Source organism: Embiotoca jacksoni, unplaced genomic scaffold (assembly GCF_022577435.1).
Source record: "Embiotoca jacksoni isolate LCO1_2020_lvr unplaced genomic scaffold, fEmbJac1.0.p SCAF_105, whole genome shotgun sequence".
Classification (NCBI taxonomy): Eukaryota; Metazoa; Chordata; class Actinopteri; family Embiotocidae; genus Embiotoca; species Embiotoca jacksoni.
The window spans coordinates 181,989-198,036 of record NW_027185236.1 but is presented as its reverse complement, the minus strand read 5'-3'; positions in this window follow the sequence as shown (position 1 = coordinate 198,036).

The window sequence follows — 16,048 nt, the reverse complement described above, 5'->3', positions numbered from 1 at the left end:
ACCCGGAGAGAACCCACGCAAGCACAGGGAGAACATGCAAACTCCTCACAGAAAGGCCCAGGACCGGATTCGAACCCAGAACCTTTTTGCTGTGAGGCGACAGTGCTAACCACTGCACCACCGTGCCGCCCTAATCCAGTAGTAGTCCTCTAATAAGCATGTAAACTGTGGTGAATACCTACAACATTAATTTAGCAGCTTTTGGTTTTACGGTGCCTCCCTGTGGGGGAACCGGGAGCCCATTAGCTCTAATGAAAATGACTGGAGCGGCCCTGCTCGCTCGGCGACGCCAATATTTCCCCGAAGACTCCTTGCGGTCGTCGCGCCGCTCCGTAACCTGCTCCCGCGTTAACGCCGATGCAACACGTTTGGCCGCCGATCAATTCGAACCCCGCGGTAATTGAATCGAGCAAAAAAAAAAAAAAAAAAAAACCGGGGGCGGGCGTTGGAGAACTCCGCGGTCAAGCAAACAAAAGGAGATTATTAACATCAGGCGATGACATCGTATTTACAGGAGAAGGCTGAGGGGAACTCGCGCCCGCTTACAAAGCAATTTCCCGCCGTGATGATGCAAGAATAAATAAATTGGGAATTTGTCGCTGATGTGTGATATGAGGGGATGTGGCGGGCACATCCTCGGCTGGGTGACTGGGTGGAGGTGTGTGAGGGGGGGGGGCACTATTTTAATATGCCGTTTGATGCCGAGACGACATCACAAAATGTACTCAACATTCAAAACACGACGTGTCCTCCTCTAACCTTTAAGAAGATTACGACGCAATAACAGCGTTCCAGTTGCATGCGTGAGACTTTATTTTGCGTGTTTGTGGTTTTTTTATTTTATTTTTTATTTGCGTGCTTGTTGAATTGAGGCCGCTGTGGTCGTGTTGCCGACGGCAGCTTTAAGTCCATTTTTCTACGATAATAAAAAAAATAATAAAAAAAATAATAAAAAAAAACGAGCCCATCTGCAATTTGTCTTGATTAAGCAGGGTCTCCATCTGCAAGGCACCGATCTCTTGTTGGTGTCTTTTCCCATTTGCAATATATTTCATTCCAGGATGCCCCCCCCCCACCCCTCTTAACACCCCCCCACCAACCCCCTCTCCTTCTTCCAAGCTAAAAATTAACAGATTAGAAATAACATGATTGCCTGCTTCCTCTTTTTTCTTTTGTGCCTGCTGCCTTTTTTTTTTTTCCAGGAAGAACTGAAAAAAAAAAAAAAAAAAAAAAAAATCATCATCAGCTATGATTCTTTTTTTTTTTTTTTGTCTCTTTGTGTCCCCCACGTCTGCAATATGAAGCCAGTCGAAAGCACTTAATGTCCCCCCCACTATTCTAATTCCATCTGTCGCTCTGTACTGTATCACATGACACACACACACACACACACACACACACACACACACACACACACATTGGTTAGTATTGGGTGTATAGTGTGACCAGACGTATTTCTCCAGCCTGGTGTATAGAGGCCTATCACACACTTCAGCAATGCGTAACCAATAACTGAAAAAAACGCATGAGTGAAAAAATGAGAGGAGATGGAGGCAGATGAAGTGCAGCAGAAAGGAGAGTTTTTTTTATTTTTTATTTTTTTATTTTTTATTTTTACTGGAATCAGAAAGAAGAAGAAGAAGCGGAGGGGGGAGGGGGCAATGGTGGTGAAGCAAAAGGGATGGAGGATCTAGCAAGCTGGGTGGCATTAGTAGGGAAAGCCTCTCCAGTTCTGCGAGATAAGAGATGGCCCTGGCCAATGATGTGGAATGGTTCTGATTGGCTGAGCCTGATCCCCCCCCCCCCCCCGTCTCCCCCTCCCACCCACCCCCACCCACCCACCCTCCCACGCCCAGCAGAGCGAACCCAGAGCCCAGAGCCCCGGAGCACCACCGTAACACTGTCGGATATTTCATACTTCACTCCTACAACCGTGACTACTGCCACTTTGACCCCCCCCCACACACACACACACACACACACACCCCCACACCCTCGACGCTTCCCACACACTCCACTCCTGCAACAGTAACTGCACAAATCAGAGCGGGGATCCCGTGATGTGGTACCGAACTGGTACGGTGCCGTCAAAACCTTCTTCTTCATTTTACGATCCAGAATCTGAAGACCAGACCTGATTTTTTTTTTTTACTGTTTATCCATACCCCTCCCACCCCCCGATCTCAACCGGGCTTGATGAGTAAATCTAACATGATGAAGTTGCATATAAGTTGCCGACTCTCTTGGTTTTTAAATATTGATTCATGAAGATGCAGCTGAGAGTTTCTCAGTTGGGTTTGGTTAAAAAAATTTTTTAAAAAAATGAAGATTTTCCCCGTTCAGGTCCGACGATACTTCCTGTAACTTTAATACTATCTAGTTCACGGTTGGGCGAAGTTTTTCAAGGAGTACTTTTGCTTGAAGCACACACACACACACACACACACACACAATTATACAAACACACACACGTCAGAAGCAGGAGACTCGCCGGCGCCGTAAGCTCTGGCTTTTCTGCGTGCGCTAGCGTCTACTGATGGGGAGGCGTTTAATGAACCTCTGTAAATCGTCACGTCGACCTGCAGTCGCTGTGTGTGGCGTTGTTTTTTTTTTTTTAACAAGACAAAATCTCCTTCATGGTTCAGAAAATAATAGAAAAAAAAAAATGCCCTAAAACCCGGTTGGGACGTGGCTGCGGTCATAAGCCAACACCTTTTTACATTTCGCCGAGCTCGGCAGTTTCGGGGTCCTCCAGGTTTACAGTCGGCTCCGACACGCCTGTTTGTTCGCTCCTCAGAACAAGAGCAGGACGACTTCTGGGCACCCTGACCTCGCCGTTACCTAGAGAACCAGCTGGCTATGATTATGTAGCATGAGACTCTGGCAGCGAGAGGCTGAGGAGCCATCTGGAGGTCCCCCCCCCCCCCCCACCACCACCCAGTGGTGCCGGAGTCCAGTAGAGCCGAGGCACCAAACGAAAGCCAGCACAATAACCAGGGAATATGTCGGGGTCTCTTCTCACCCCCGACTAGAGGTATGAGGTCCAGAAGGCTGCAAATGTCTTCAAAAATCCTTTTCTTTTTATATTAGGTCTCTTACAGTCGATTTCCTTTCTCTGCCTCGTCACCGCTTGGCAGGTCTTACTTATTTGCTCAAATAGTTTCTGTCAAATACCCTTTAAAAAGCTTTTTTATTAAAATTTTGGTTAATGGGGAAATCAGAGTTTCAGTTAAAAACAGGAAAAAAGAAAGAAGCTGTTCTCTGACTCCCAGGTAACACACCCTGTTATTTGAGTCTAGACTCTGCAGATAATGTGATTAATTATGTGCAATTTTTAACGAGTTTTTTTGCACAATGTTACCCGATTCAATATTTTAAAAACTGAAATCTACAGCCGATCTCAGCTGAAAGCACCGGGTTTAGGATTCAGCGCATTTAAACGCGGTTAACATGTAACGAGCCACTTTTACTGGAAGTCTTAATTAGATTTGATTATTTTAGATAACTTAAACGATGCTCGAAGGGGGAGGACGGAGTCGCGGCGGGAGGGGAACGGAGACGTGGGGGGAGGGGGGAGTGAAAAACATGATATTTAAACAGCACAGGCAATTAATAATGGAGGATAATGAGAGTTGCGCAACACAGGCCGGTTTAATCTGCGACAGGCCGACCCGGTGGATGTGATTATCGGGAGAAGCGCCGGCACTTTTTCTTCCGACGGCCGTCTCGGTTTGATCCCGTCTTTATCTACGGTTTACCACATGACCTCCTCTTCCTCGATCCACTGTCCGACCTGCGACCGCTTACGGCCGTAAACCCTCACGGCGAGCTCACCGACCCGCGAGGTCAAACCGAAAGTCCGAGCCTCAAAGGGCCCACGCGGCAGACAAAAAAAAAAAAAAGGACCTGGACTGCAACAGCGTTTGAAGTCGAAGTCTTATATCTGGTATCCTCACTCTTTTGTCAGATCAGACGGCGACGGGCAGGAAATCTTAGCAGGAGGCGATTCAGCCGCTCGAAGGGAGAAAAAAAAAAAAAACCTGCTGGAGGACATGAAAAAAAAAGAAGCTCCTTGAGAGACGAGGACGACTTTCTACTCGTCCTCCTCCGACTAGATGTGCCACCGCGCGGCTTCTCGTGGGGGCTTACTTGCCGTTATTTCATACGTACGCATCTGTTGCACGTCGGGCCGTAACGACGCAACCTGCCGCGGTCGTCGGGACGCAAACGTGAAAAAACTATGGAATGATTTTGTAAAAAAAACAACAACAACAACAACAACAAAAATCTACAAGAACTTTAAATATTTGCTGGATGAGGATGCGAGGGAAATCGCCACAGGAACGCTCACTGTTTTTTATCCTGCTACGAGCGTGCTCGGCTGCAACGCGGCGAATCGGATCCGTCTCAGTCGAAGCAGCAAATATTCGATTTCGATATAAATATCACACAAGTTTTAATCTTCGCGATTTATTGCAGACGAGTCGGACAACCGTCTGAAACTGGAAAACTTGAATCGTTCTTCAATCAAAGCCGGATGTTGTCTCAGAGCAGAGAAGGGGCGGGGTTATTGGCCACAGTGTCGGGTGGATGGGGGGGGGTGTCAGCCCAGACACACACACACACACACACACACACACACACACACATACACACACACACACACACACATATATATATATATATACCTGCAGGTTGCAGAAGTTAATCGAGCCTGTAGATTTTTTTTTTATTTCTTTTTTTGGACGATACCTCGGCTGATATTTGCTCCCCGGACTTTTTCTTCCTCAAATACCCTCAGAAACATTTTAGCGCTGGTTTCGTGGAGCGTTTCGGGAGAGGCATTAGGTCGGCAGGACTCTGACTTTTTTTTTTTTTTTCTATGTGTGCGTCTGTCTGCAGCAGTCAGGCCTGTTTCCCCCTCAGCAGAGCTGATGACTCCATAAGCACATCCACGGAGGCAAAGCGATGTCAAAAAACCAGGAAATCACAAGTAGCACTTAAATTATCCTGTTTCATTTTTGAACTGAGGGAAGTAAAAAAAAAAAAAAAAAAATCTTCACGATGTGTGTGTGCCGCGTGTTTTCATGTGGGGCAAGGTTTCCATAGAGACTAGGCCGGCTAATCCGACGAGCTGTGGAAGACGGAGAGAGCGGGGTCTGAAGTGCTCAGCATTACGGCGGCTTCTAAAAGCTCCCTGCCTCTCAGCGCCTTAGTCTTCATTACCTCCACATCCCCTTTTGATTGGCTGCGTTTATCCTGAGCACCTCAGGTTTGGAAGGGAACCGTAAACCACACACACACACACACACACACACACACACACGCACACACACACACGCACGCCACCGCTGTCGGCATCGCTCAAGTTGTCATAGCAACCCCCCGAAGACAAGAATTTGGACTTATAAACTAGATATTGTATCATGCTGTGTACCTGGTAGTTTAGAGACAATACTCCTTCGGCACCACAAATTATAGAAACACACACACACACACACACACACACACACACACACACACACACACACAAAGGAGTGATTACAGTGTATAGTTTGTGGGTGTTAAAATTAAATAAAAGAAAAAGAATTTAGCACGCCCTTGGATGTGTTAAGTGGCGAGATAATTTGGCTTTCTGTTTGTTTTTTTTGTTTGTTTTTTTTGTTTTTTTTTGGGACGGATCCGGTTTGAGCAACACTTTGGCAAGCAGTCAGTCGCCCCGTGATTGAAATAGAAAATTAGCTGGGGGTCTTAAGCCCCTCTGCTCGTGCCACACAGCGCCCAGTGTGTTCACATTGCTTATCTGGAGTCAACTTGGATGCACCAACGGAGTTAAGGGGGGAACACGGAGGGGGGGGTTGGGTAAAAAAAAAAAGAAGCTGCCCAAGACCCGTCGGCCTTCCCATGATGCTTCAGTTGTGGGGGAGACAAAGCAGGAATAGAAAATACACTTACGGCTGGCGGTGGAACAAACGCGGTTTGACTTACCGTACGTCCGACGCTCGCGATGCTTTTTTCCCTCCGGTTTGGTCTCCACCACCTCCACCCACCCCCTCCCCCCCACCTGTTGAAACATCCGGCTTTTTTTCTTTTTTTTTTATCTTAAATGTTTTGGGTTTTCTTCACTGCTAACTTGGCGGCTTTTTGAAGAGTTGGTTTGTCAAAAACTTTTACAGCTCGAGGCGAGTTCGGAGAGAAATTCTCTGCGGATTTGTCACCACGAGCAACTTTCTTTCATTTGACATGTATCGTCCGATCCGTTGTTGATATAGAAACGCTCATTAGTGCAACTTTCCACGAGGTTCCAGCCACAAATAGTTCAACGGAGTCGTGTTTTTATTAAATTATTTCCCAGTCCTAACCGCACTGTTTCTCTCTGTCTTTGTAATACAGTTGAACAGAGTTGGATAGTTTGTGGCAGAATCTGTTTTTATTTTTTTTACCCAGTGGCCAACTGGAAGGTCACGTGCCGTGCTTGGACCTCAAAATACATCATCTTATCTGCAGTAATTATAAACCAACTGGAAGTTTAGTTTTGTCACATTTTGAGCCTTTTGCGCCAGTAAAAGTAAAAAAAAAACAAAAAAACACAATCAAACAGCTATAAATTATTTATTATTGTCAATTTTGTGTGCACTTAGTTTGATTTCTCTAGTGGAACCAAAAAAAACAAAAACAAAAATGTGTCAATTTTTCTTAAGATAACTATATAAACTGAAGTTACCTTAAAATAAACTCGCTGCCATTAGGCCAGGAAACCATGAATCTGAAGTTAACTTGCATCAAAGTGCCTCCAAGTGAATCTAACCTTTGAAGCCACAAACATACACACAACACACACACACACACACACACACACACAAACACACACACACACACGCACGAGCTCTAACGTGTAACGCCAACATTAAAGTCGCCTCTTTAACCGACGCCTTCAGTACAGACCGGCCTGAAATCGGTGCAGCCACAAAAAAAAAAAAAATACCCGAGTGATTCCCCTTCAAAAATCTTCAAAGTACACACACACACACACACACACACACACACACACACACACACGCCGGGCTTTCCCGACAAGAGGAAATGCATTGGTCACCATTATTTTGTTCCCAAAAGGCTCGGCTTTCATCTTGACTCAGCATCCTCTCTTTTCCTTTCTCTCGAATACACACATGCAAAATCACCAACTGAAAGCTTTTCATCTCGTTCTTTCACACCTTCGTCTATTCTCGTTTTAGACCCACCCTGACCCACTTACTTCTTTTTTTTTTTTTTTTTCCCCGCCTCCGAATTCTTCCACACTCACCCCTCACTCCCCTTTATTCTTTCTTTCTTTCTTTTTTTTTTTTTGTCGACTTCATTTCAACCTTTAAGCGTTTTCTCTCTCTTGTCTTTTATGTCGGAGCTTCACCGCTTTTAGGTTTTTGGAGGAATTTTGTTGTTTGTGATTCCCGATGCAGACGTTCGACATCTTTTTAAAGTTGACCGTTTAAAATTGCAATTTTATTCGTGTTATTGTGAAAAAGCCACTAAAAGCCCGACACTAAAATGCCTCACCGAAAATGAGGGTGACAATATGAAGTATAAGTAAGTATATTTGTAGCCCCTAAGATGAATTTTCTCCAAAACTGACTGTGACGAACCGTAAAATTTCTCCATATAACACAATCTAACTTCTCCAGAAGAAAAACAATAGAGCTCAACTTCCAAAGGTGCCGGTATTATTGATCGTGGTGTACTAACTTCTGAAGTCATTTTATGGTTTCATTATTGTCCGTTTTTTTTTGAAGATCAACAGATGCAGTAATCCTGATGTTGTTTTGAAGAAGACTGAAACAAAACCAGCTTATAACTTTTGTAAAAAAAAAAAAGTCAAGAGAAAGAATCAGGTTCGACATCTCGGCAGCTTCTTTTCGAAGTGCAATTATAAAGTTATATCAGTTTCCTGCTGTCTGAGTTGAAAGCCTTGTTCGTCTCACCCCTGTAGTTAAATCAACATATACAAGCTTGTGGGAAAAGTTTCAACTTTCTTTTTTCTTCTCAATTTAGCATTAAAAGTCAAAGATATCTTTGACCTCGTTCAGACTGATGTTTTTTTTTTGTTGTTGTTGTCATATCCAAATTTGTATCTGGATGATGTCGTAGTGAAGTGACGTCCTCTGCAGCTGCCTCACCGTCAAGTTCTCGGTTGGCTGAAGTAAAGCGAGAATATATCGATGTTATAATGATATCGTGACATGAGACGAGATATCCTCTTCGATTTTGGATTCAATTTGTGTTCATATTTAGCAAAAGCACCAATAGTCGTTATTGATATCGAGGCACCTGCTCAAAAGTATTGATATTTGATTATCGGCTACCAGGCAGAGCACTTTTATTTTCTTTTAAAGTCCTTTGTTTGTGTCTGTGTGCGGTTTCGAGGGCTGCAGAAATGATTAACTACATAAAGACACCGAAGAGAGCTGAGAAATACGAACATAAATTATACGAGAATTGATTGAAATTCAATAATAAATCTCATTGACGCGCAGCTCGAGTCGAACGGAGAGAACAAAGGCAGGAAGGCAGCTCGTATCGCCTCTCGAGGAGGATTGATTGCGGGTGGGGGGGATTGATGGGGGGTGGAGGGGGGGGCGGTCAGGTGACTCCACGGTGAGGAACGTTCACAATAAAAGCCTCCGAATGATATCAGATGAGCCGATCAGAAAGCGGCATTTTGGTTTTCTTCTGCCGAAACTTGGAGCCATCAATCGGCAGGAGAAGAAGCGATCGAATCAAAGTGATACGCTCACTTTTAATTGACGAAGGTGACGCGGGAATTCACGCGTATTTAAAAAAAAAAAAATGTTTTCCCTTTCATGACAAACTCTTCCTCTGCCAGCGCATCAGTCGTATATTTTCATAATGTGAAGTGGAGACTCTAATTAGACTCAGGTCAGCCTGGTAAAGTGGTAATCGCTTCCTATCAACCGCGCTATCGTAAATTATGGAGAGTAGCCGTGGAATAGTATTTATGGGCTGCGGCTCTGGCTAAAGCGGCTATTAGCCATGCTGGTTAGCAAATGAAACCTCCCTTGTATAGTCTGTTCGATATTCTACGGGGGAGATGATTCCTGTTGGGTGGACGGAGGGGGGGGGGTCAGGAAGGGTGGCCCGACAGGGGTAGAGATTGTAACCTCTGCTAAATCGTGACCCGCCGTACGTCCGTGTGATATCTTGCACATACGTTTTGGTTTTTTTTCCCACTGAACCCCCGAAGCCTGATTTTTAATTGGTGGATGCGGCGCCGCGTGTGCTCGACGGGTACTGTGCGTTCACACACAACGCCGGCTATAAATCCATAATGGAGGGGAAAGACAATGGCACACGAGGCAATTTTCGGTCCAACCACACCCACCGGGCTCTTAATTGCGCCGCAAGGCATGTAAAGGAAAATCAGCGTCTGTGCGGGGCTGGACTGTCAAACCCTGGGAACACGGTGGCTCCGACAACTTTAATTGGTAGTTGTCGTGTATATCCCTGTCTTCATTAGCAGCCCGAGACTACCTGCTTCTCCACACACACACACAAGCAAGTACAGCGATTGGTGAAAAGGTCATTAGATGTGCTTGGTTTAATAGCAGATTGTCATCCACAACTGCCTGTGTTCCACAGACACTTACATAGGGAATAAAAAAAAGAAAAAAAAAAGCACCCGAGAGGTATTTTCATTCACTTAATTCAAATTGTGTGAATACCCACTCTTGTGCATTGTAGGTGAGCTGCGGTTTTTCAAATATGTAATTACGACAGAACAACTGATGGGATTTTTCTCTTTTCAGCTGCCTCCAACCTCTGAAGTCATTTTAAAGTAAGACTGAAAGAATATATTACTCAAGAGCCTGAAAGAAATGAACATTGCTCAGATTTTTTTTTTTTTTAATTTTTTTTTTTTTTATCAAAATCTGACGTTTATTTTTTCTCTTGCTGCGAGCGAAAACCGTCTCAAAACCGCACTTGATTCAAGACAAGTTGTTGCTCCCTGATCCTGCGGTAATCATTCATGCAAGCAGAACTGGCAACCAATCAAAGGACAGAACCCTGCCATGGTGTCAGTGATTGTAGGTTTGGTTTCAGGAGTTAGGGGGCGCCGAGAGGTCTGGGGTTCTTCAACCGGGCCGAAAAAAAAAACTCCTGCATAATGCAGCACAAAAGATTTAGTCTGTTTAGTCAATTCTGTGACTGCAGAAAGAAAAGAGAATAGAATTAACATCCAAAAATACAGATTTCCAAAGTCAAGTTTGGACACATTTTTTTTTCTATCCTTCGCTATGATTTCTATTAAAAGTAATTTCTGATTGCAAAAGTGCTGCTTTGTAAATTAAATTGACAAGTTTAACTGTTTACGTCATGATCGTCAAGACAAAAGATATTGTTGCTATGGAGACTTTCCAGAGTTGTAAAATAGCATGCGGGCTTGTCCTTATGTTTCTGGAGGGCTTAGATGTCGTTGTCACGGCGGAGGATGTCGGGCTGTTATTTCACTAAATATTATGCACTTTCACGTACTTTTGGGCTGTTGCCATGACGATATGTTGCAGATACTTCTGACCCTGGAGCTGCACGTCTCTGGTCTTTGATTACTTGCGCCACCATCAGGTCATCGTCCTGCATCGCTATGCTGTTCTTTTCTCTCTCTGCTCTCCCCTCCGTTCACCCCAACCGATTTTGACACGTGATTGCACCTTCACACTGTTTGGATTTGTAACTCAAGCCGCCCGGATTGTTCTTCGTCGTCTCACCGGTACCACAAAACAACACTTCACTTCACCAGCACCGCCCTTCAGTGAATTGCCGTGACGACCTGTGTAGGTCTATCCAGCATACACAAAGATAAAGGTGTGTCTGCTATTGACAGTATAAAGGTGAGCGCTGTAAGCTGTGCCGCCGCCGTCGGAGGCAGCCACTCTGGGTGGCCAGAGAGAAGCCATGCATTATTGAGGAAGGGCTTAAGGGGGGGGTAAGAGTGGATTAGTCTGATATTAACCTCCAGAGGAAGAGAGAAAGGGAAGAGGATGACATGATGAGGATCACCCCTGGCCATTTAAACTGCTTTAATTAAATCCTGGATGGAGAGGCCAACACTCAGACTCGAAGAATGAGGGGAGAACGAGGAGGGGGAAGAAGATGGGGGGGAGAAGAAGAAAGGGATGAAAATGAGGAGAGGTCGAGCCGTGGTGAAAGAGACTGATTGGAGAATGGGAAAGAAAGACGGCGAAAAGGAAAAGGGGTGTGTGTGTGTGTGTCTTTGCGTGTGTGTGTGTGTGTGTGTGTGTGTGTGTGCGCTTGCAAAAAGCTCCTACTGTGATGAGGCAGACTAATGAGTTAGCCTTTTGCCATGCTGGTCACATGTGTGTGTGGCTGACAGGGACCGGGGCGAGCTGATAAATCAGCAGCAGAAATGAGATTTATAAAAACCTGATCTCCATCTCAACCTCCCGCCTCGCTCCCCGGCCACCCCGTCACCCCGCTATCTTCATCTGCAGAACTTAGAGGGGCCGCGGGGGGGTTTGGGGAGAAGGGGGGAGGGGATGCTCAGCTCTCCGTTAGGAAGTGAAATACTGTAGTATTGTCTATTAGTGTCCAGTATTTTATGTCACATAAACTGATTACTAATGAAATGTGAGAGAGGAAAGTCTGTTTGGATATAAATAGATTTTTTTTGGGGGGGGGGCGAGAAAGTAAAATTTAGTTGACCAGCTAATTATATATGATATTAAATGTTCTTTATAGCAAGAAACGACGAATTCCGCTGTTCTCCTTTTAGCGTTTTTCAGCTCGTTGTCTTGGTTTGTTTTCGAGACCCACATCTTGGCTTTCTTTTCACTGCTTAACAAAACGCTCCGACAAATCCAATTTGCGCTACCGATTAGCAACTAGCTGGTGAACTAAGTTAGCTGCTTCAAAAGTCTGATATTTTCATCACGAGTTACTGGAAATGAAAGCAGGACAACTGAAGGCTCATGTTTGTATTTCTCAACTTCAATGTGTAAAAAAAAAAAAAATGCAAAAGTTTGCCAACACAATACCGGCAGCAGTTTACTAGATCACAAAATGTCACCGTTGCTTCGTGTTCGAAGCAATCGGGTAGTTCAAGTTTTCTTCAGGTGACTCTCGGTCAGTCGAACTTTCATCCAAAGGCAGCTCGAAATTCTTGAAGACGTTTCACCTCTAATCCGAAAGTCTTCCCTTCAGTTCATGAACTAACCCCCCGATGATGCGGCTGTTTCTCAATTTCTCTCATCTTCGAAAGTTTAGTTCACAAAACTGAAAGAAGCTCTTTGAGCGAGAAGCGAAACATCTTTGAGAATTTCAAGCATCCCGTTGCCTTGGGATACCGCCCGGCCCGGCCGCGACCCGGACGGTACGACGGTCGTCGGCGTGTGCGCTGGTCTAAGTAAGTGTGCTTTATGCTTCGCTATTGTAATGGCTTCTTTCGGTTGTGCCGCGAGTTCGGCGTCGTCGGTGGAAGAAGTTTATTCAGAAAACGTGTGGACTCTGAACACAAAGGTCCTGAGCTGTTTTCAAGGGCGCTGCGCGAGCTTCAGACCGGCTTCAAAATCAAGTCTGTCAAATGTTGCGGGCGAAATAACAAGACGAGATTGCAGAACGACTCGTTCCGGCGTCTAAAAAAAAAAAAAAGAGAAGAAAAACAGAAAAGTGCGTCTTTACCGACACATCCCAGCGAGAAATAATCGTTATCGCCTTTCACGAAGGTACAGCTGCATTTGAATCGCATTAAACTTTAAGATTGTGCTGTTATTTTGTTTCGACCCCCCCTGCAGCTACAGACTTCTGCATCGCCGGCCAGCGGCTCGTCTCGGAGAAATACCATTAGAGATGGATAGGACTGAGCTGCTGCAGCGTGGCAGGGGAAAAACAACAACAACAACAACAACAACAACAACCTGCAGAGCATCTTAGACTGAAGTTAGAGGCGCCCTCAACCTGCAAAACTTTTTTGCTCGGGCGAGTTTGTTTACCGCTCGTAGCGTGTTTTTTCTGCGGTGTCTCGTCGCACAAACGTCGGGCCGGTTCTGATTTAATTGTGCGTTTGTTTTGCCCTCGCGCGATCCGATTGAAAGCGACACTGCGAGTGTAATAATAACAAGATGATGCGCAGAAGCCGGAGCTCATATCAAACACTTCATCAGACTCATCGAGCGGCTCAAATGCAATTTAGCCTCTGTGTGCGGTGTGTACACATCGTCTCGGCATTATCAGGCGGCAGTAAAGTGTGGCTCATTAGAAGTGCCGTTACGGTATTGTAATAAGAGGAGCCACGGCGAGGCGTGGAAGACACCGTGTTTGATTATCTCCACTCCGCCTCGCCGGCTCCGCCCCCTGCGCGTCCCGCTTCCCGCTCCCTCTGATCCGTCGGCGCGGCACTGCGCTTTAATAGGCCTCTGTGTAATGAGTAATGAGCGAGCCTACAGCCAGGTAGAACAAAGCTCAGGAAATGGATGTGCACATCAAAAGAGCGAGTGTCCACACACACACACACACACACACACACACACACACACACACACACACACACACACTCTGGCTGAGCACAAGATGACCGGTACAGTGAGGCTGTGTTGTTCACTCGAATAGATTCAACTCTTTTATCCAATTTCTAGTTTTGTGATATCATATATCCACATATATTTATATATGTATGTATATATATTTGAATTACCAAATACGTATATGTGGTAATTCAGTAAATTTACTTCAGATTGAATAGAAACTTAAAAAAAAAAAAAAACAACAGATGTGGATGATGGTTTTGGTAAAAGCCACTCGGCAGCAAAAGTAACGCGTTACAGTACTTGTTACATTATTTTTGCTCCTTGAAAGCCTTTAAAAAAAAAACTCAGAATCCTCCACACTCATATATAACACATGTTGAAATAGAAAACGAGACGTTTGTGGTTTAACAAGCGGGCAGGATCTTAAGACTGTTTATAAAAATGGATGTCGTCTCCAGATCTGAAAAGAGAAGCCAATGCAGAAGTGCGTTAGAGTGTAATACCCCTGAGGGCCACCAGGGGCTGGCTCCAACAGACTCCCATTCAAAAAGCATCAAATTCCCTCCGGAAATACAAAATGTGAATAAAGCCACATGTCTCCTCTTCTGTCAGCGAAGGACCACACAGATATTAAATCTGCATTATTCCAGGAAAAGATCGCGCCCACACGTCTGCTGTCCATTTTCACATTCGCCGTTTTCCTAACCACTTCCTGTATCCAGCGTCTACCCAACACACGGGTCCGCTGCCTCGGCCTCGGAGCCAAAGCAGCATGTCAGCTGGTGTCGTCGCCTCCGACAAATCTGTTCAGACACGCCACCGTTACAGCAGTTTTTCCGAGGTCAAGGATGAAATTTCCCTCTCGACAAATGCAGCAGTTTCTCGTGTAATTTAAAACGAGTGTCGACTCGAAGCCTAAAACGACGCTGCGGGCTGCGTTTCCACGTGTGAAGTCCGAGCAGCGTGCGGCCTGTCAGACGGCTTCATTTATCACAGCTGAAATGGATCTGTTCCATCAAGGAGATGGAAAAAAAACAACACCGGACCACATTTAATACGGACGGTAACTTAAATATGACCCCTGCATGACAAAATAAGATCTATCGCAAATTGCATCATAGATGATAATTCAGCATCGCTTTCCTATAATGCAGTCGACGGGGGGGAAAAAGAGGAAATATTGTCAAAATTTGGTGCCTTCATTAGCCATAATGCGACCAACACTGACTACGGTGACATCAGCGACTACCAGTAGCCCAAAATAATTAAAACCTAAAGAAATGCATTCAGAAAAAAGCCTTCAAATGCTGTTGAACTTAAGCTGTTGTGATACAAAATTGTTGACTATCAATTAGTTGTTTTCCACCTAAAAGAAGCTCATTCAGCTGGTTTGGGTGAATAAATACTACTAAACATGATTTCAAAGTAGCTGTCATAGGTATATACTGCTGTAAAGTGCAATACCACTGAGGTCCACCAGGGGCTGGCTTTTAAAAAAAAAAAAAAAAAAAAAAAAGAAACCAGTAGACTCCCATTCAAAAAGCATGTTTTCCCATGACTCATTATGGTCTAAGAGTTTCTGGTATGTGGGCGGGGCTTAGTGGACTTGGGTTCTCAGTCCGATCCTCCCCAGCTCGACCAAATATGGTCACTTCTGGCTCCACAAAAAACCAAGATGGCGACGGTCAAAAATGCCCAAAAAAGCCTCTGAAGCGCTTTTTTAGAGTCGAAGTGATTCGTCTCTTTCTGTTTACGTCCCACCCACACATTTTTTTTTTAAAATTAGGAATTACATCACATGAAGCCAGACAAGATCCCATGTGGATAGGATTTTTTTTTTCAAGGTGACGACTGCGGACACCGCAGTGATTGATGCTGCGGTTTTTTTTTTTAAGGAAGAAGTCGTAGATGTTACACACTGTAATTCCCCCGGAGATGCATTTCTTTAAGACTTAAAATCGGTCAGATACTCTCAAATCATTGATCGTGTCAGTGTTGGCACTCGGTTGCGTCTCTCGAGTAACCTGAGGAGCAGAGGACTCTCTCCCTGCACTCTGCACCAACTCTTTTTAATTCAAGGGGGGGCTGGCGGCCATCCCCACACACACACACACACACACACCTCGCTTGTAATCTGTTGAAATTATCGATTTTCTTCACCTTAGTTTCTAACGCCGTTTACAGTTGGCCGAGGCCCGCGGACGGAGACGAGCCGCGAATACACAACAGGAATCAGATCAAAGCTTCCTGGTTGCTTTTCCCCTCTGAAACAGAGAGTGAACAGCGGGAGGAGGAAAGAAGAAAAAAAAAAAATAGGGTTGCAGAGGTCATTGGAAAATGAAAATCATAAGTGAAGTGTTTTTGTAAATATACTAAATTTCATACCCCCCCCCCTCCTCCCCAGATGCTGGGTGACAGACACAGCAGGGGTTGTGTTAGTAACAGTCAGGTTGTGCCTTTTCCCTTTTAGATGATTAAATCCCTTTAACTAT